The sequence below is a fragment of the Tamandua tetradactyla genome, chromosome 16 (genome assembly GCF_023851605.1).
Source record: "Tamandua tetradactyla isolate mTamTet1 chromosome 16, mTamTet1.pri, whole genome shotgun sequence".
Lineage (NCBI taxonomy): Eukaryota > Metazoa > Chordata > Mammalia > Pilosa > Myrmecophagidae > Tamandua > Tamandua tetradactyla.
In genome coordinates, this window is record NC_135342.1 from 59,507,940 (window position 1) to 59,530,087 (window position 22,148).

The 22,148-nt window shown below is 43.1% G+C and overlaps 1 pseudogene; it reads left to right on the plus strand.

The window, feature by feature from the left end:
* Positions 1–875: 875 nt before the first annotated feature.
* Positions 876–1,564, plus strand: LOC143658448 (folate receptor alpha pseudogene; annotated as a pseudogene).
* The last annotated feature ends 20,584 nt before the right edge of the window (positions 1,565–22,148 follow it).

Consider the following 22,148-nt stretch of genomic DNA (forward strand, 5'->3'; position numbering starts at 1 on the left):
AAAATTAGGTCCCAACTTCACAACACACACAAAATTAAATCCAGGTGGTTTCAAATCAATTACCCAGAAGGGGTGTGAGGGAGGGAGCAGGCGTGTGTGAGTATAACTTGACAAGCTAATTGCAAAATGAAAATGCAAAGATCCCAGAAGAGGGAAGACACTTTTGAAGAAGTAGAGAGAAGGGGAGAATTTGCTCCACCGGGTCTCAAGACTGCTTACTAGCTTAAGTGATTAAGGCAGTATAGTATGGATGCCAGGTTAGACAATTAGACCAATGTAACAAGGCAGAACCCAGGAAGAGGTCCATATGGACACAGACAATTAATTTATGACAAGATGTCACCTGCAGGGTAGTGGGAACAGGCGGGCTTTCCAGTAAATGGGTATGGGAGAACAGGATATCCACATGGAAAGAAATGAAATTGACCTCTATTTTGCATCACATCCTCCACCTGGAACCAACCCAAATTTCCAATATTGGATAAATACACTGTTCTATATTCTTCCCTTGGCATAACATACCATCATGAAAATGAATAAAATATAGCTGTATCTTACATGGACTAATCTCACAGACTGAATATAGAGGGAAAGAGGGCAGAAATGAAAGAGCATATGCTGTATTATTTCATTTATATGTAGTTTTTTAAAATGCAAGCAAATCAAGATCCTCTACTGTCTAGGGGATTTTCAGAGGACTTCACCATCCCAGGTTGTCACAGGATTCAACCTCCTCTCCAGGCTCCATTCCTGCTGCTTGCTCCACTGCCCATCTCCAAGGCCATAAAACCACGGTTGTTTCCTGGAATAAGGAAAGGAAAGTGCCGAGCAGAAGCCTGAATCAGACTAAATCACCTCGTATCCCAGGGTAAGACATGGCCCCACTGACAACAATACAACTGCTCTCCTTCTGGTGTCAGTGGCCACTGTATGGGGTGTCCAGCCCAGGACAAAGCAGGCTAGGACTGAACTTCTCAATGTCTGCATGAACACCAAGTACCAGAAGGAAAAGCCAAACCCCGAGGACAAATTGCATGAGCAGTGTTGTCCCTGGAAGAACAAGACCTGCGGTTCCACCAGGACCAGCCTGGAAGCCCATAAGGATACTTCCTACCTGTACAGATTCAACTGGGTCCACCGGGAAGAGATGTCATCTGCCTACAGACGGCACTTCATTCAGGACACCTGCTTCTATGACTGCTCCCCTGACTTGGGACCCTAGATCCAGAAGGTGGATCCTACACCTGCAAGAACAACTGGCATGAGAGCTGGAACTGGACTTCAGGGTATAACCAGTGCCCAGTGAAAGCTGCCTGCCACCTCTCAGTTTCTACTTCCCCACACCTGTTGCCCTGTGCAATGAAATCTGGAGTCACTTCTACAAGGTCAGCAACTACAGCCGAGGGAGCAGCCACTGCATCCAGATGTGGTTCCACCCAGCCCAGGGCACCCCAGCAAGGAGGTGGCAAGGTTCTGTGCTGAGACCATGGGTAGGGCTGGAGGCCATAGGACGGGGTCTCTCCTGTTCACCCCATCCTTGGTGATGCTCTGGCTGCTTGGCTGAGTTTGTTCCACATTGTAATATCCACACATCCCAGACCTATTCAGCCTCATATCTTAGCTACTCAGGTCTTGCTCCATGGTGGGGCTTCTGACAACCTGTTTAAATGAACACAAAAGACACTTTATATATGTCTTGTGAATTATTTGGGAGTGAATGGGAATGTGACTATTTGCTTCCCAAATCCAGGGGTTGAAACCAGTTAGACTAAGTTGATTCCAGCTCTGACACTTGCTGTGAATTTGAGCCAGATACTTCAAAGTCTTCTAACTTAGGATACATTCATAGCTCTCAATTTCATTTTTCACTGTAGCAATAATCTAGAACCAGACCCAGGATGTTACCAGGCAAAATTGGTCCCAAGTCTTCCAGTGTTAACTATCCTACCCTGTGCTCAGTGCCACAATAGAAGAGGTGGGAATGGAAATACCCAACATGTTCAGCAAGAGCCATCCCCACTAAAAGCTAAAACCCCCACACACTAAATGCTTTATATTTAAAGCATTTAGGTAGGGTTTTTAAAAGCATATTGATTCTTTATATTTATGTCTATGAGGTTAGATACTGTTATCTGCATTTGACATATGTGGAATGGACACAAACATTAAGAAACTTGACCAAAGCTGCCCCCTCCATCAGAACTGGGTTCTACCCCAGGCAGTCTGGCTCTTAAGAGCTTGACTGAGTCAAGAGTAAGCACTTCTCCTTTGACTGAGGCTGAGCTGGCTTCTGGCAGAGCTAGGATTGGAACCCTAACCTTGACTCCTAGAGCAGGTCTCAAACTAGTGACTAAGAGGTTTGAAGACATCGATACCACCTTAAGTATGTTTATAACCGTTGGAATAAACTAGGCTATGTTACAGTATCTACTAAGATCTCAGTGGTTTAAGGGCAACCAATGTTTCTTTTTGTTCAAGCTACAATGTCTAATGTGGGGCTGTTAGTGGAATTTTGCTTCTCACTCAGGGTCCCAGGCTGATGGAGCCTCCCTTTTATCACACACTTCCCTGAGACAGGGAAAGGGACCTTGATGAATTCCATACAGGCTCTTAAAAATTCCATCATTTATTTCATTATTTCATTGCCCAAACCAAGTCATAGTCATGCCTAACTCCAAGAAAACCAGGAAAATTCAATCCTATCATGTGCCTGGAAAGAGGGGAGAACTGGAATGTTTATTAACCTAACGACTACTCAAAGACCTTGTTAAGGTCAGTTTATATTTCTGGAATGGTCATGCTTACAAACTTTTCAGTTAGATTCCAGTGAGAAGGAAGACCAACTCATTTAGACTATATATACATGATATTAACATGAAAAATGAAGCAATCGACTGGACACCATTCTAGGGAGTCTTGCAGACAAGGGCAATTGATAGGGTATATTCTCTATGAAGCCAGTGGCACTATTTACAAACATGACTTTTTTACAAATATATTACAATAGTGAAATTTAAGATTAGAGCTGTCTCAATCCAACTCAAAGGCCTGATCTGCTACTTCTGAACCATTTTTAAAAGTACTTGTCAATGCCTTTTTTTTTTGTAGTTGTAATCCTCAAGTTCTGAGAAGTCATTAGCTTGTAGAAGGAACTAATAATTTTCTATATTAGAAGTATTAATAATTTCTATATTTCTATAATAAATGTGCATGTTTAATATCCAGAGTATAAAGAGATTCTACAACTCAACAACAAAAAGACAAACAACCCAATTTAAAAATGAGCAAAAGACATTAACAAACAGTTTTCCAAAGAGGAAATACAAATGGCTCAAGTACATATGAAAAGATGCTCAACTTCACTGGCTATTAGAGAAATACAAATGCAAATCAAAACCACAATGAGATATCATCTCACACCTACTAGAATGGCCATTATTAAAAAAAAAAACAAAAAAAAACACAGAAAACCACAAGTGCTAGAGAGGATGTGGAGAGACAGGCAGACTTATGTACTGTTGGAGGGAATGTAGAATAGTGCAACTGCTCTGGAAGGCAGTTTGGCTGTTCCTCAGGAAGCTAAGAATGGAATTGACATGTGATCCAGCAATTCCATTACCTCTGACTGTTACTATGCATATAGTCAGAGGAATTGAAGGCAAGATACAAATGGACATTGCACATCAATATTTATAGTGGCATTATTCACTAAGAGATGGAAACAACGCAAATGTCCATCAACAAACGAGTGGTTAAACAAACTGTGGTATATATATATTCACTGAAATATTATTATGCAGTTGTAAGACTAAAGTCTACAAAGTTGTAAGAATAAAGTCATGCAGCACGTAACAACATGGATGAACCTTAAGGACGTTATCCTGAATGAAATTTGCCAGAAATAAAATGACAAATACTGTATGGTCTCACTAATATGAACTAACACTAATGAGTAAACTTTGAGAGTTAAAGTTGAGAACACAGGTTAACAGGAGTTAGAAAGAGGGTAGAAATTGGGTATTTGATGCTGAGAGTATGGAATGTTCAACAGGACTGATTGTAAAGATCCAGAAATGGATAACACAGTACTATCTGATGGTAGCACAATATTCTAAGTACACTGAATGAAGCTGAGTGTGAGTATGGTTGACACCAGAAGAAAAGATAGAAGAGAAAGACTGGAACCATATAACTTAGCAATGCCTAGAATGAACAATGAGGGTGATTAAACATACAAATACAAGAGCCTTTTTGCCTGAGGGAGAACAAATGAATGTCAACATTGCAAGGTGTTTAAAATGGGATGAAATGTGGGGGGTTGGGAATACAGTCAATGCAAACTAGGGTCCATAGTTAACAGTAACACTGTAATATGCTTCCATTGAATATATCAAAGGCAATATGTCAAAGCTAAATGTCAATAAGCTGGGGACAAGAGCATGGGTTTTCAGGTTGGGGCCTATGGTGGAGGTTCCCGGATTGTGAGCTTTTACAACTATTACATCTACTCCAGAGTTGTGACTGTTGGTTCTGAATTCTGAGATACTGAGCTATATGTATACAACCTGGTCATTCCCTGGAACTTCGGGTATTTGTGTGACACCTGAGACTCAGAGTTGATGCTCTGAATCTGTGAAGGTCAGCATTGCCCCATGCAGCAATCAGGGTGTGAGATAAAGGATGATCTGGTCTATGTTTTAGAACTTCATCTTCTGTGGGAGACCATAAGAAGAGATGTTTATTTAATGCAGAATTTACATTTTGGGTAGCATATTATCTAATTTAACTTCTGTAGTCGGTTTATTCGAGCACCATAATTACATAGAATCTTGAAAAGGGCATGAGATCTTGTTGGTTTGTACAGGTTGGTGTGATGTCCCATATATCCCAGAGTAATTTGGGCAGAGAAAATGGAAAGGTGTTTGCGGGGTCCCCTTAGGGGACTGGGGAGATGGGAGGTGGTGTTGAACGTCCCCATCTGGGGAATTTCTTGTATTCCCTCAGGCAGTAAGGACAACCAATTCGGTAGGCTGAGCCCTTGATCTTGAGGCTCTCTCCTATGAAACTTATTACTGCAAAGGAGAAGCTGAGCCTACGTATAATGATGCCTAAGAGTTACCTCCAGAGAACCTCTTTTGTTGTTCAGATATGGCCTCTCTCTAAACCAACTTAGTCGGTGAATTCACTGTCCTCCCCCTATGTGGGATGTGATCCCTAGGGGTGTAAATCTCTCTGGCAACATGGGACCTGAATCCCCAGGAGGAGCTGGGACCCGGCATCATGGGAATGAGAAAGCCTTCTTGAACAAAAGAGGAGAAAAGAACTAAAACAAAATGAACTTTCAGTGGCTGAGAGATTTCAGACAATTGAGAGGTTATCCTGGCACTTATTCTTACGCATTATATAGATAGTCCTTTTAGTTTGTGGCATATTGGAGTGGCTAGAGGGAAGTGCCTAAAACTGTTGAGCTGGTTCCAGTAGCCTTGATTCTTGAAGATGATTGTATAACTATATAACTTTTGCAGTATGACTGTGTGATTTTGAAAGCATGGTGGCTGGTGCTCCCTTTGTCCAGGGTATGGACAGATGAGTTAAAAAATAAGGATAAAAATAAATAAGTAATAGGGGAGATGGGTAAAGGGTAAAAAAAAAATGGATAGATTGCAATGCTAGTGGTCAATAAGAGAGGGAGGTAAGAGTATGGGTTGTATGGATTTTTTCCTTTATTTCTTTTTCTGGAGTAATGCAAATGTTTTAAAAATGATCATGGTGATGAATACCCAACTATGTGATGATATTGTGAGCCACTGGTTGTATACTCTAGATGGGCTATGTGCATGAAGATATCTCAGTAAAAATATTTCAAAAATGCACTCATTCATTAATTTTAAGATGCAAGCAATATTCATACTTCCCTATCTGGCTTATTTCACTCAACATGAAGTCTTCAAGCTTCATCCGTGTTGTAGCAACTAGCATGTTGTATGATCTCACTGATTTACAATAAGCCAGAGAAGCAAATTCATAGAGTCAGAAACTAGAATACAGGTTCCTGGGGGCCATGGTGGGGACAAGCAGGTAGGAAAAGGGGTGTTCATGCACAACTGGTACAGAGTTCCTGTCTGGGGGGACAGAAAAGTTTTGGTAATAGATGGCAGTGATGGTAGCACAACATCGTGAAGGTAATTAACAGCACTGGATTGTGTGTTTGAATGTCATTAAAAGAGGGAAATTTGGAGTCAAATAAATATTTTTATGAAAAAATAAACATAAGGTTGTACAATATAAACATTGCCTTAATGTAAACCAGGGAATATAATTAATAGTATAATCATAATGATACTGTTTCATCAATTGTCACAAAGGTACCACATTACTGCAAAACATTCATAATAGGGAAAACAGTGGGTGGTGGGAGAGGTATATGGAAACTCAATTTTCTGCACGATTTTTCTGTAAACCTACAACTTCTCTAATAAATATCTTAATATAAATATAATAAATAAATAAATAAATAAAGTGAGCAAAACCAAACCACAGTGCTTCAGTGTGCATATTTAATAAAACTCTAATGACATGCAAGAACATGATGTGTTATCTCAGGGTAGTGATTAACTTTGAGCCAGGTGAAGGGGTAAAATCGACATGGGGTGCATCTCTGGTACCTCCAACTTTGATCTTTTTTTCTTGACTTTGGGTGTGGCTTTATTGCTCTTACTTTTAACAACTAAACTGCCCATTTTAATTTCATGAACTTTGCAAAGTTAAAAGTTTTGTTTCGCTTTGTTTTTTAATTTACCTGAGTTAGAGACTTAACTACAGAAAATAAAACCTTAAATTTTGTGGAGGAGAATATTGGAGAATGTATTTATGAGTCCACGGGAGGGAGAATTCCTTAAGCAAAATATAAAATGCACAATTATACCAAGGGAAATATTTACAGATATCTATAAGACATAAGTTGCTGAAATAGCATTAAAAGACAAGCCAGAGATGGAGAGAAAATATTTTCAACACATATAAGCAGTAAAGCATTAGTGTTCAGAATTTATAAAGAACTTCTACTAATGAGCATATGAAAACTTAGTGTTTTTATAAATCAGAGAAATATAAATTAAAATGAGATATTGTTTTATGCCTATCAAATTGTCAACAATTGCAAAGTGTGATAGATACTGATGTTGGAAAATGAGATCTGTTATCTTGCTGGTAGGAGTCAAAATATATACAAATACTTTGAAAGGAATTTGGAAATATGTCATGAAACCTATAAATAAACATTTCTTAAAATCTGGGTAATCTACCTTTAGGAATATGACCTAGAAAAAATTTTACGCATATGAGTTTGGAGATATAGACACTGGTTTTTCTGTATCAACCCAAATGTCCATCAAAAAGAGAAAGAAATGTCATGATATTTTCAGACAATGGGACATATTCTACAGGAGTTAACATGGTGGAAACAGATTCTACATGATCCTTATGGATAAATCTCAAAAACTTAATATTGAGAGGGGCGAGCAAAACGAATTACAAAAGGCGTATATTACAATGTACGTATGTACGTACAGTACAGTGTATATACTATAAAGCAAGTAGCACATACTTAGGAAATAAAACTAAAAATCATATACAGGAAGGACACGTAACAACTTCAAGACGGTGTTTACTTCTTTGCAAGAAGAGAGAGAGGGAGGGAAATGCGATCCAGGATTGCAAAGATGTCCCCAAGGGTGTGATGTTTTATTTCCTTTAAAGACAATACGAATCAAATGCAGTAAAATTTTGTTTAAATCTGTCTGGTGCACATATGTGTTTGCTCTATCATTCTCTGTCCATTCCTGAATGTCTTAACTATCTCAGAACCCTAGTAAAGGTTCTGCAATAAAATAAAACGAAGAGAGCACACCATCCCCGGCAGAGTGGTGAAAAGGATTATATGTTTGACATTGCCTAAAACAAAGTCTTACACAGATCAGAGTTTCCGTCTGCTGGTTTTTTTTAAGTCCCTTGGAATAAGTCTGGGGTGAGAACAGAGGGTTCAAGTCTCCCGAATGGGCCTGAACCTAGTTCCATCCCGCACGTCCATCTGCCGAGGTGCTCTCATCTGTGCCTGCCTCTGTTTGACTTCCCACATTCATCCCCTGGTCAGTGGCTTTGCGTCTTCCTCCAGGTCACACTCTGCACCACCCCCCAGGAAGACACCTGCTTTCACTCCGTGGTAAATACCTGCTTCTGGGTCTGTCTCCCCCACCAGCCTGGGACCCCAGGGCAACAGCAGAGCTTTGCTTGTTCATCCACTGGTGCATAGAAGGTGACAAAAAACGCATGCTGAATTGAAAAACATTCCATGCACACCAGCTCGGGGCTGCTGGGAACTTTGGTCAGCTGGGGGTCTGGTCCTGGGGCAAGTCTGCATATTGTCCCCGGGAATCTTTTGGGTGCCCTTGGCGGGTCCCTCGTGAGAGGGTCTTTCCTTGAGTCCGGTGGCCAGGTCCTCGGAGCAGGAGGGAGTCCAGAGCCGAGCCTTGGCTCTGGCCCCTCCTCCTCTCTGACTATATTTCACACCAAATGGCGTGACACTGCACACGTTTATGAAAACTTCTGTACAGAGACCCAGAGGGACGATTCCAACATGAAAATAGTTGTTGCATCAAATTGAGGAAATTATGCTTTTCTCCCTATTGTCCATGCTTTCTGCCATATGGTTTTATTGTCTTAATAAAAACTTATAAGGAATCCAAAATCCCTATTTCATCTAAGCACAGCAAGTGTTTCAGTAGATTTTAATTCTCCACCCTTTAAATTTTTCCTTTGAAATAACCAATAAATATATCATTAGAATACACACATATTTCAATAGAACAAAAACACCTAAATAAATACAGAGAACTGTACCATGGATGGGCCAGAAATTAGGTGCGACATCTGTAAGAAATCATGCAGACAGGATTAAAATTAGGTTTCAGGTTTTTACCTACAGGGTCCCAGGTGGAGCCCAGAAATGTTTACTGAGCCCCCTGGTGATTGTGATTCAATGGTCCTCAGATCACAGTTTTGGAAAATACTGAAACAGAAGAACAAATTAGGGCAGAGTTCAGTGCCCACTTAGGAAGAGCCAGCTGTGATGTAAATATGTATATGACCTAAAAATAAAAGAGACAAGGGGTATAGATGAATGGCAGGAAGGGAAGGCAATGGCACCCCCAGAGTGGCCAAAAGGGGGGTTGCACTCAGACTTCCCTGGCAAGCTAAAGGAAATCATTTTGTGGTCCGGGAGAGGGGACTCTCTAGAGTTGGAGAGGCAGAGGAGAAGCTGCCCCAAAGCAGCCTCCCCAAACCTGGGACTCAATTACCTCCTCCATCCAGAGATGTTTCTGATCTTTTCCACCCAGGCAGAAGGAGATTCCCAAGAAAGTCAAAGTCAACCTCAAGAAATTCAGTGTTTCCTATTTTCTTGGACTTGAGTTTTTGAATGAGAACCATACAAAGTTTACCAGAACTCATTATTCTCACAAAAATGGTCTAGTAGACCTTCACTTTAAGAATGAGAAACTGGAAAGAAATCACTGGACTTCTGAGAATAGTCAATCATTTGTAAGAGAGATAGTAATAATACAGATGATATCAAAAGAGAGAGTGAGATAGAGGGCAAGAGAGGGAGAGAGAGAGAGCAAGAAATCCTCTGATTTATATCCTCAATAAGTTGTTTAGTGGTGATATAGCTCATATGAAAAAGGATAAAAAAGTATTGCTTTTAAGTGAATTCACATTATTGAAAGAGAATAAAAAAGACAGAGACAGTGGTTAGCAATTCCACATGCTGAAAATTCAATTGGTCAGTTGATGCATTTAAGAAATTCTCGGCAGGGTTCTCGTCCTCTAGGCCCCACTTCCCCATCCATTCTCCATACCAGATTTGATTAATTGGACTAAGCGTAGCTCTGGTCATGCCACACTCAAGCTCAAAATATTAAATGGTCCTATGGTGGTTCACAGCTGTATGGACTCCAGAAAAACATGTTCTTAAACTCAATCCATTCCTGCAGACATTGTAAGTGGGACCTTTTGATGAGGTTATTTCAGTTAAGGGATGCTCCACCTCAATTAGGATGGGTCTTTTCCTGTTACCAGAGTCCTTTATAAGTGAAATAAAAGTCAATAATGAGAAAGAAAACCAAAAAAGGAGCAGTCAGAAGCTGAAATCAACAGAACCCCAAAGAGAACGGAGAGGCCAAAAGAAGCCACCATGCTGTGCCTTGCCATGTGACAAGTTAAGGACCAAGGATGACCAGTAGCCATCCCTAGAGTGCCACAGTCTTCAGGGAGAAAACATCACCTTGATGAGGCCTTGACTTTGACTTTTTTTCTAACCTCAAAATCATGAGTATATCCATTCCCACTACTGAAGCCAAACTATGACATGGTATATTCTTAAGCAGACCAGGAAACTGAAGTAATTTCCTAGGGCCACTGAAGCCCTAACTCCTGAAGGTGGCATTCAAGGCCCTCCTAGCACAACCGAGCAATTATTGTTTAAACTCAAAAGAACTTCGCTGATATTCGTGCCTTAGTCATATTTCCCCACTTTTGTGTATCAGTCCATGCTGGTCCATCCCCATAAAATCCTTCCTTCTCATTACCATCAAATGAGTAGAAAATGCATTGAACTATTCCACTTGCCAGCACTTTACATACATCAAAACAAAAACAAAATCCACTACTAATACGTGGAGTACCTAACATGTTGAAATATTTGTCCAAGCTCTGGCTCTACAGCAGTGAAACAAATGAACTCAATTTTAAGAGGGGAAGGTGATTAGGAAACAGGTAATAAATGATGACAACAACAATTACATGTGGGACGCTGGGAGATTGTAAGCACTACAGAGGACCAAAAAGCAGGATAAGGGGGTAGGATGTGTGGCTGGGTGGGGGAAGTTGGAGAGCCTCTCTGATGAGGTCCCATGTGATCTCACTTGAAGGAAAAAAAGGATCAAACTGCAGATTTATTGGGGGAAAGGAGCTCCAGGCTGTTGCAAGTGCAAAGACCTTGAGGGAGTAGGACACATTCAGAGGGTTCAAGGAACACCTACAAAGCCAGTGTGTTCCGGAATAGAGTGAGGTAAGGGAGGCTGAAAGAAGATAAGTGGTGATGGCAGAGGAGGGGAAGGCCTGAGGGCAGTCCTGGCAGACATTGTTAGGCCATGTTAAGACTTTGGCTTTTACTCTGATTGCCTTGAGAAGCTACTGGAAGTCCCAGAGCAGAAGCACAGCATGATGGAACTCATGAAAGGCTCTTTCTGGCCGTTGGGTAGACGGTAGACTGTGTAGCCTCAAGAGTTTGGTTTTGGACATATTAGGATTTAGAAACTAATTAGACATCCAAGTGAAGATACCCAGCAGGCAGTGAGGTGCCTGAATCTGGAGTTCATGGGAACATCTGCAGAAGGTGTCAGCTGGGATAGTGACCGGACATTAGTGCCAGAGTCCACCAAAGGATGCAAGTATGAAAGAGAAGAGGTCCTAACACTGAGCTTTCCTAAAGCCATCCAGCTTAAATAAAGGTCATAGAAATGAAGAGGAAAGAGTATAACGCTCAACCCAAGAACTAGGAGGAAAACCAAAGATATGGTATCCTGGAAGTCCCCTGAGGAAGGTGAAAATGATCAGTTGTGTCAAGCACTGCTACTAAGTGAAGGACAATGGTAGAAAGAACTGACCTTTGAGTTTTGTATCACGTAGTGCATTGGTGGCCTCGACCCGGGCAGTTGCAGCGGGAACGACAGGGACAACAGCCCGAGTGAGTGGGAGCAAGACAGAATTGGAGGAGAGGACAGAGATGAATATAGGAAACTCGCATGAGGAGTTTGTGCTACAGGAAGGCAGTGAAATGGATGGTAGCTGAAGGGGGATATGGTTTCAAAGGAGAGGGCCTTCTATAATGGGAAAAATTACAAAATGTGTGTGTGTGTGTGTGCTGAAGGGAATAATCAAGTACACAGAGATGGACCAATCATGCAAGAGAAAGGACAAGTATAGGAGAATATTTTCCCCAGTTCTACAGAGGAGGAAGCCAATTTTCAAAAAGGTGAAGTGATTTTGCTAAGGCCACACAGCTAGTAGACTGTGGATCAGGATTCAGATTGGGTCTGCCTGGAATTCTTAATGATTCCCCTACTTGACCCTCCCTTCTCTCAAGTTCAAAAGCAAATTCCATCTCATCCTTCATGCAGCATTCATCAAACATCAAAGTGAGAAGTGACCTTCACTCCCTCTCCCTGACCTCTCATACCATTTAGTATTGGGATTTTATTACATCTATTCATTGTTTGCCTCCTGCCATATTGCGTCCTGAAAGCATAGAATGTGCATTATAAACCTCTTTATCCTTCCCAACCCCAAGCAGTGTTTGGTATGGTAGGACGTCAAGCAATTTTTGCTGCAGGTAGGTGGGAGGGAAGAGGGAAAGGGGGGAGGAAGAAAAGGAAAGAGGGAGGGAGGGAGGCTTTTTTTCCTGAAACCTCCTTGCAGGAGACGCCTCGTACATTACAGGCTACTCCTTCTGCCCCAGACTAAAGGACAGTATTTACTTTAAACTTGCCTCCTAGGAGCTGTTATCCCTTTACTCATGTCTCTGGCTGTTTCCTGGAACTGCTCCAGACCCGCCACTTTCTGTTAATAATAAATCAGACACTCAAATGCTCTGCAAAGAGGAAGGCCTTCCGTGCCTACACCTGTTAGGTCAAGAAGCACCTGGAGAGGGATTTCACCATCTGCTAACTGCGGCTGGGAAGAGGCTGGAGACAGACCTCATGCATTTCAATTCACAGGCCCCTGTTGGTCTCCTGCTCAGTGCCAGGCCCTATGCTAGACAGAGGCAAAATAGGAGAAGCAAGGCACTGTTCCTGCCTTTGCCAGGTGCATGGTCTTTCAGGGAGGGTGGCTGGTAACAACACAGGTCGCATGAGGGAAGCACAGGCCCCTGTGGGGCAAACAGGAGCAGGGTTTTACCCCAGACCCCACGGGTGAGGGTCAAGGATGCCCCACAGTGCAGATGAGCTTCTTCCCCAGCCAGCTGCCCCTCCCCGCAGCGTGGGCTTCCAGATCCCCACCTCCCATTGCTCAGAGAGTGTGGCCTTTCAGTCACAGCCAACACAGAGCTAACCTCTGGGGGCCTCTGGCTGGAGAGGATCACACTCAAGCCTGGGACAAGACTGTGCCAAGCAAATACCAGCCCCACCACTTAGGATGAAGGAGGGCCCAGGGTAGCATGGCCCAGGGGTAACACTTTACTTATCATTCAATAATAATAGGCTGGGGGAGAGGAGAAAGTCACTCTTTGGAGCTTCCTGCTGTTCCTTGGAATTCCATCAGCCAGCTGTTTCCCCTAGGCCCAGAGCTACATTGCACCTAAGCTCTTAGAGGTGCTATTATTATTGTTATTATTATCATTGACTTTCCAAAGCATCTGTTTGTGGGTACCTAAGGCTTTTTATTGCTGGGGTTGTTTCTCCATGACTAGTTCACAAATTTCAGTCTCACATGGACTTTTATTGCTTTATCTTCCTGGAAGAGCACACACCCCCGTGTGGGGAGCCCACCGCCAGCCACAGCACGCCGTCCACAAAGCCGCAGGGGACCAGTGCAAGGACCACCCGGAGACCTTCCTACCACTTGCCAGCTGGGAAGAGAGGGTTGTGAGAGCCAAAGATAGGAAGCTTGGAGGCCGGCGGCTGTCAGTCCTTGGGCAGGAAGTGAAAAAGGAAAATGGGCCGAAGGAAGACAGGAGAAAGCCTGTCTCTAGAAGAAACACCTGAGATGCAGAGAGAAGCAGAGGTGATAAATGGAGAGAAAGAGATGCACTGGCATTAAGGCACCTGATTCTAAATGTCCATGAGGCCCTGCTCGGCTCCTTCTCTTTTGCAGCATCCTCTCAATGAACCTCCTACCCTAAGTCCAAATTAATATGGGTCAATGTTAGGGCTGTCAGAGAGAAGAGAGGAAGAGAAGGAAAAGAGGATTCCCTAACCACCTCTACACAGTTTTCAATTTTTAACTCTTTTGGAAACTTAGGAACTGGTTAATTTAATTCCCAGAGATGCTTGTCTTATTCTCACAATGTTGCCCAGCAGATTCAGAAGTATACAAAGACCAATGCCCCGAGGGTTCTTCCTGCAGTGCAGGTGTCATCTGGTCATTGCTGGGTTTGAAACCCTTCAGTGGCTCCCTATCACCTTTGCAAAGTACCCGAGCCTCTTTGCCAGGCCTCGTTCTACCTCTCCAGCACTGTTTCCTGACACTACATCCCTGTTCCGTTTGGGAATAGAGGTTTTGAGTATATACATCAGCATCACTGCACTCCATCGAGACTGGGGAACCTCTCTGAGCCTCGGTTTCCTCATCTATAAAGTGGGGAGAAAAATAGTGACCTTAAAGGACTGCATGACCTAGATAATGTTTGGGAACAGGCCTAACACAGGTGTAACAGAACATGCAATAGTGGGCACTGCACATTACGATCACCTGGGGAGTTTTAAAAACATACTAATTAATATTTGGTCCCATTCCCAGAGAATCTGGTTCCATCAGGGGTGAGGCTTAGGAATGTGTACTTTGGAGAAGCTCCCTGGGTGAGTCAAGGGTGCAGTCAGGGCTGAGAATCGATGAAATAGAAGTATTTAAAAAATAGTGGCTGCATCTGAACAAAGTCTACAAATGTGGCAGTGACGTTCTGCCCAGCTGTGCTGAACGGGGCTGTTCACAACCTGCTCCTGCAGGTGTGGCTTTTTGCAGCCTCTTTTCTGTTGGGGCAAGATTCCCTTCCTCCTTCTGCTAGGGTTTGGATGCCCTGGCCATCATCTTCCTCCTGCCACCTGCAGCAAACAGGCCACTCTGCATGCTTCCCTACCCTCCTGCCTGTGAGAATCTATTTCACCAGGCAGTGCACAGAGCACCCGCCCACGGGGGGGCGGTTGGGGGCTGGTAGGGGAGGAAGCCCTCAGAAAGGGCCCTGAATCTTTCTGGAGATGCCACAAAGAAAGGGCATGACCAGTTTTAGCGAACTTTAAAGTCATTAGTTCCCTTTGTGTCTCTTTACCTTTCCCCATTTATAATAAAATATTCTTAAATACTTCCTGTACATGTAGGTAGAACCACAAGAGAGAGTACTATATATTTTTCTAAACATCAAGCATAATTTAGAAAACTAAAGAGGAAAAGGAAAATCTCTGTCATTTACCCATATTTTTGCTTTCTGTGACCTTCCTTCCTTCCTGATGTTCCAGAATTCCTTCTTTTATCATTTTCTTTCTGTTGATAGGACTCACTTTACCCATTCTTTTAAGGTGGGTCTGCTGGTAATGAATTCTCTTAGTTTTCCTTCATCTGAGAACATCTTGATTTCCCCTCAATTCCTGAAATATGTTTCTGCTGGATACAGGCTACTGGGGTTGATCTGCATTTCCCTAATAACCAATGATGTTGACCATCTTAGCATGTTCTTATTGGTCACTTGAATATTTTCATTGAAGAAATGTCTATTCAAGTCTTTTGCTCTTTTGTGTTTTTGTTGTTGAGTTGGAGCAACAGTTATACATCTGGGATATTAAACCTTTATCTAACATCTGGTGAGAAATATTTTCTCCCAGTTTTTAGGTTGTCTTTCACATTTTTTTATTAGAGAAGTTGTGGGTTTACAGGAAAATCATGCATAAAATGCAGGGTTCCCATATACCACCCTATTGCTAACACCTTGCATTGGTGTGGTACATTCGCACAATTGACGAAAGCACATTTTTATAATTGCACAATTAACTGTAGATCATGGTTTAACTTAGGGTTCACTGTTTGTGTTGGGCAGTTCCTTGGATCTTTTAAAAATTTTTATTCTAGTAACACATATACAACCTAACATTTTTTTAAAGTTCTATTGATATATAATTTATTTAACTAAAGCATTCATTAAAATGAGAGTTATAAAAAATTATTCTTAATGAAATATGTATGATAGAATTTAGTCTTAGTAACGTAGTGGTTTTCATGATAGGCCTCATGTGTCCATAAATTTCATAAAATTCTCATTCTGCCCATACTAAAAAGTATTGCTGTTTTATTTTTAAATATTTTTATTAAGGCATAATACACATTCAGTAAAATTTACCTTGTTATGGACACAGTTCTGTGAATTTTGACAAATGCATGCATCGCTATAACCACCACCACAATCAAGATACAGAACAGTTTTCATCCTTATTTTCGAACAGATGAACAGGCAAACAAAGCTTTCCAGGCTCTTAAAAGTCTAGGCTCTCTCTGCCAGGGCTGTGAGGCTTTCCATGCACTGGCTTCTGCCCCCAAGGGCTTAACGTCCAGGTGGGGAATAAAGGAGGTTGGGTGAGTTGACCTTTAGCTTCAACTCAGAATATGTGGTGTTTTTTGTTTCTTTTGTTTTTGCTTGTTTGTTTATCCCAGGCTTTAATTCAAAGCAGGTGGAACATATATGGGCGGCTCTGGGGGTGCAAAGGTGGTGGGAGTTCTGAGAGGAGCTCCTCCTGCTCTCTGGTTCTTTATCCTCTGATAATAGTGAGCTTTTGCTGCGAAACAAACCCCTCCATATTTCAATGGCTTGAAACTACAAACGTTTATTAGTTCTCTAATTCTGTGGGCCAGTCGGGCAGATCTCCTGCTCTGGGCTGACTCACCTGATCACTGCAGTCCCCTGGCAGCTCAGGTGGGCTGCAGGGGTAAAGGGTGGCCTTACCACCTTGCTTGTGGTGGGCAGCCCAACTGGTCTAAGGGGCCCTTTGCTGGATCGGCTCATCTGCCTCTACCTGGTCTCTCATCCTCCAGCGGGCTAGCTCAGGCTTCTTGGCTCGCGGACTCGGGGCTCAAGAGAGCAGCAAAAATAGAGGGCAAGACCCAGTATGCAAGCAGTTTTTCAAGTCTTTGCTTGCATCACATTTTCTAATGTCCCATGGGCCAAACCAAATCCAGATTCTAGAGGTGGAGAGACTCCATGCTTGATGGGGAGAGCCACGAAGTCTCAGGCAGAAGGGAATGGATACAGGGGTGGGAGGAATTTTGGGGGTCGTTTTTCAAACAGTCTACCACATTGTGCTCGAGTCAGACAATAAAGTCCAGAGCCCATTCCAAATACCCAGGGCAGAAGCCCACATTGGACACGGATGGACCTAGGAGTCAGTCCTGCTTCTGCTTCAGACCAGCTGCTAGTGCACCTAATGGGGAAGGGGCTCCTGGGTGTCTGGGCACCTGATAAGTCTCAGCCTTCCCAGCCTTAGCCTAGGCTCCCTGTCTCCCCCTGACAAATCACCCCAGGCTTCTACCTGGTCCCTCTGACTCTAGTTTCTCTCCCTTCTAACCACAATTCATGCTGCATCCAGTAGAACTATTCCAAAATGCTCTCCATCCCCTAAAAAAATGGGTGACATTCCCCAATTCCATCATACTAAGAGGCCATGAGGTTGGGCAGTTCTGCATAGGCTCTGGAATCAAGCAGACCAGCTCTTTTATTGAAAATGGGCAGATACCGGGAATCGAACCCGAGTCTCCAGCATGGCAGGCAAGAACTTTGCCATTGAGCCACTGTGGCCCACCTCAAGCAGGCCAGCTTTTAAATCTGGTTTCAAGTACTTCCTCTCTAGGTGAGTCTGGACAAGTTAACTGGCCATGTTAAGGTGCTGCTCCTCGGCCAAAGCTGTGTGCCTTTAGGGTCTTCCCAAGGCAGGGCAGCCTTACCAGAAGCCTTTGAGAATGGCCTCGTCCCTGGCTGTGACCAAGCCCGGCCCTGACCCAGAGGTGAGGACGGTATCCAGGCCATCCAAAACAGAAGGGGATTGTTTTCTTTGTTAAGTTTTAACTTGTAACAGACAGAACCATTGCTGCAAAGTAATTTATTTGTTGCCTCTGGGCTCATGTTTGGAAGGACTCCCTACTCTGTTTTAGGTTTATTTTCCAAACATTAACATCTGTCAGGAGCTCACATAAAGCCAAGGATGTAAAATCACTCTGCAGGAGAAGGAAGAGTGAGGACAATTCACAGTGCCTGAGGGAGTCAAGAGCAAAGACTCCTGAGCAAGCAGGACTGCAGAACCCAGGGCAGGGGTTGGGGGCAACAGGGGAGGGGTGGGGGAAGGAGAGTGCTGCTTCTGAGGGGGAAGTTTAGATTTGCCCAATGAAAGTGGCAGCAATTATTTTTCAGAGACCACCTACTAAGAATCAGCTTTTAAAAAACATATCTTCATTTCGTTTGCTCCAATCCCGTGGGACGTTGGTATCACCCATTTTACAGGACATGAAACTGACGCTCATTGATGTTGAGTCACTTGCCCAAGTTCTCACAGGTAGTTTGGGGCAGAACCAGGATTCAACAGCAAGTCTGTCGGACTCCAGACACCATGCTCCTTTCCCTACACCACCCTGTCTCAGAGATTTCTACATTCAGAGGAAGAAGTGTCTCCACTCTTTGATTTCATTCAACTCTCTTATGAGAGATTGAGAAACTTAGGCTCATAAAGGTTAAGCAAACTCCCCAGAACACAGTGATAAGGAGCAGAGACACAATTGGGGTCCAAGAAAGGGGGCCCCCATAGGCCCAGGTCTTCAAGTACGTCCTCAGTGAGACCCTGGAGTTCTGATGGCCCACACCAAGCTTGTGACTTCCTACCTGCCCTACCACATGTCTGTCCCTCACATTGCCAAGTCTGGCAGATCTTTGCCATCAGACTGTCCTTAGTATTTATCTCACCCACCTCTGAAAGCTGTGTGTCCAGCCTGTTTCCCCAGGTTCAGACCTAAGAGATGGTGACACCTTTTGAACTCTTGTGATCCCAATCTGAGGGATTTCTCCTCCTAGCCTTCCACACTCAACTGCTTCTCATTCATCCAGTAACAGCTTTCATGGTGGGCATTGCATGTGTTCCTAGACGCATGAAGACAAATAAAAATAAAATTCTTGCCCTCAAGGAGCTTACATTCAATTGGAAGGCAAAAACATCATCTCAGGGCAAGGGGCTTTGATCCCTTTCCTATAATTGTTCCCACCACCCCAAGCAATTCCTGCCCTGTCCCATGTAGGAGATGAGGTATTCACATTCTCAAATGATCTTGTTGGCAGAACTGTGGACAAGGGGTTGGAGGAGGTCAGGTAGGATGCTAACGGAATGTGACAGGTGAAAGCAGATAAGGGGCCAAACTAAGGAAGGCACAAGAATAATGTGGGGAGTGATGGAGGCAGGAAATATTGAGAAAGTTATTTTAAGAAAAAGGAAGAAGACTTGGTAGCCAATTAGCTGGGATAGGAGGACAAGAAAGGAGCTGGTGGAATGATGGGCTTGGTGTTTCCTCAAGTTTAGGTTTAGGGCATGGGAGATGGGCTCAGTTATATTCAGAGCACACAGCCCTCTGCAAATGCAAACTTTTATCCAACTAATAGGAACCTACTGAAAAGAAGAAATAATTACCGCCAAGCAGCAGTTCAACACCTCCCAGGCTCATTGCTCTGAATGACCTTGGAAATACAAGTCACTGTCATTGAAAGTGAGGAGGCAGAGGTTACTCTGGGATTAAAATTCACACAATCTGACTACTTCAGACTTTTGTCAAAGACAAGAAAAGGGAGCATTCTTAGTGTTTAATCAAAATTTTATGAAACTTCTTTTTATGTGTGAAAATTATGCAGTCCAATATAGAATGGCATTCAAGAAAGAGATGTTCCTAGTACTTCTTCATCTCGCACAGAGCTGGAGAGGTTACAAATATTTTTGCCCATATGTGGCATTGTGAGACCCTTCAGAAGCCCATCAGTGCTGGCAGGAAATAAATTTTTACCCCCACATGACAGATGGGGAAACTGAGGTCCAGATGGTAGGAGCTGCTCAAGTTATCACTCCTAATTACCGGAGACAGAGTCCCAGGTTGGAGTGTTTCCAAGAAGCGGAATAGCAGAGGGGGTAAATGCGTGGGAGCCCTGAAGGAGCCCAAAGCCTGTCAAGTGGCCTGGTTTCTCTAGGTCTCCCTTCTATATCTATTAAGTGGAAACACATTAGTACCTGTTTCTCTCGAAGCACTGCTGCAATGAGCCAATGGGATGGGGTATGTTTACAAGTGTGCTTCATATATAGTAAAAGCACACTGATTGTTGCCTCTTATTTACATCCCTTGCTCAAGATTGACTAAGTTTGGACAGGATCAGCAGAGAGGGACTCTACTCTAAAGAATCCTATACACAGTGATGGTGTGTAGTTGCTGCTTTGTATATTTTGCACAAGAAGCCAGGTGAATTTCTGCACTTGAAGGAACACAGAAGAGAGGTGAAGGTGTCAATAAAAGAGAAGAAAACAAAGGTGACCTTTCAGGTTCCCTCCCAGGGAAAAAGAGGCAAATGCTCCCTACACGTCAACAGGCTAGAGGCCACAGCTCTCCATTTACCAAGGACCCTTCTTAGCTGAAGAGGTCTTTGAGCTGTCTCACAGAGGGTGTCTGATCATTGCTGTATAATAATCCACTCCAAAACTCAGTAGCATAACCAACAACCATTCCACATGTTCATGCACAAAAGGTATGACTTGTCTCTTCTCCACCATATCTGGGGCCTCGACTGGAAAGATTCAACTGGTTAGGAGAACCAAGGGTAGAATCATCTGAAGGTTTCATCATTCTCACCTTGGCAAGGATGACTGGAAGTCTGGACTTGGTGCAGACTGTCAACTGGAGCATCTACTCATGCCTTCTCCCATGTGGCAGTCTCAGCTGCATGGCCTTTGTGATCAACCTTCAGAAGTCACATTGTGTCACTGCCATCATTTTCTACTGGTTGAAGTAGTCACAAATTCACCCAGATTCAAGAGTTGGGTGTGTAGACTACTTCCAGATGGGAGGAAGGAGCTTGCTGTAGAACTGTTGAGAAAACTGAGGATGAAAGAAGAGTAATGGCTTGTTCGACTGACAAGTTCACAGTTGGATTTCAATCATTCTTGCTGGTAAGGAAAATTTGGATTCCTGAAGCTCAGAAATGAAATGTATTCCCATTTTAGCTCTTTGTAGTAACCTCCTCCATACTATTTCCTGTCATAAGGAACAGGATACAGTGAGGAGTCAACAGACACTAAAGAATGATGTGATAGGATAAGAGGGCATAGACCAGCTCGGGACCTCGCCATTCCCATTGTCACTGCTGGTAAAGGTGATTCCAGGGCCCAGAGAGGAAGGATTACTCATGAAACCATGCCCACACTCTTGGCTATTAATAGTGACCAGGCAGACAGATAGGTGTGATGAAGTTAATTTGGGCAAAGTGAATTTAATCCTCTCAATATTTGTGGTGCATTTAGAATGTCTTAATTAATGAAGATGTCTAGATGTTAACTGAAGCAAGTGGACAACTTGGACATTTGCAGTTAAGATGCCAGTGACCAGAGGTTGCAAACCAAGCCAGCTCTTCCATGATGGGGCTTAAATGGAGGCTTTTTCTTCTGCAAATGGGACACTCTTATATACAGTAAATAGTAAGGAGCCAAGAAAGTTCATCATAAATACTCTCATTCTTATAGGTAAGTACCCTGGCTTATTCTGGAAGTAAAATAAGAGGTCACTAAATCATCATTCTACAATCTTGCAATATATCCTTGACCTTCACCATTTCTTGAAGCTACCTCCTAGCCCCATCCCTCTCAGATCACATATCCTTCAGGGCTGATTCATTGCTAATCCCCAGTGTTCAACAAAGTTACGGACACACAGTGGAAGCTGGACTGAATAAAATTTCTCTACTGAGTGATTAAATGACCACACAATGCTCATTGCAATGAATCTAAGTCTTCCTTTGCTGATGGAATCCTTCCATTTTTGTTATAAAGGACATTTATCCTTTAAGAGTTGACTGGATAAAGAGGGGATAGGCAGGAAGAGGAAAAGGGAAGCCAGAGTCAGGAGCCCAAACTTGCAGTTCTCTCATTAATAAAGCAGAGGCCCCAGGAGGCAAGCAGAGCAGTAGAAAGAGCCTGCCTCAGTGTTTCCAGAGAGAAGAGCTTAAATGCCAATAATTATCCTCTGGGGGCTGAATGTCCCCAGTCTAAGTAATAGAGTCAGGGGAGCATATGCCAGACTTCCCTGAAGTATGGAAGACACAC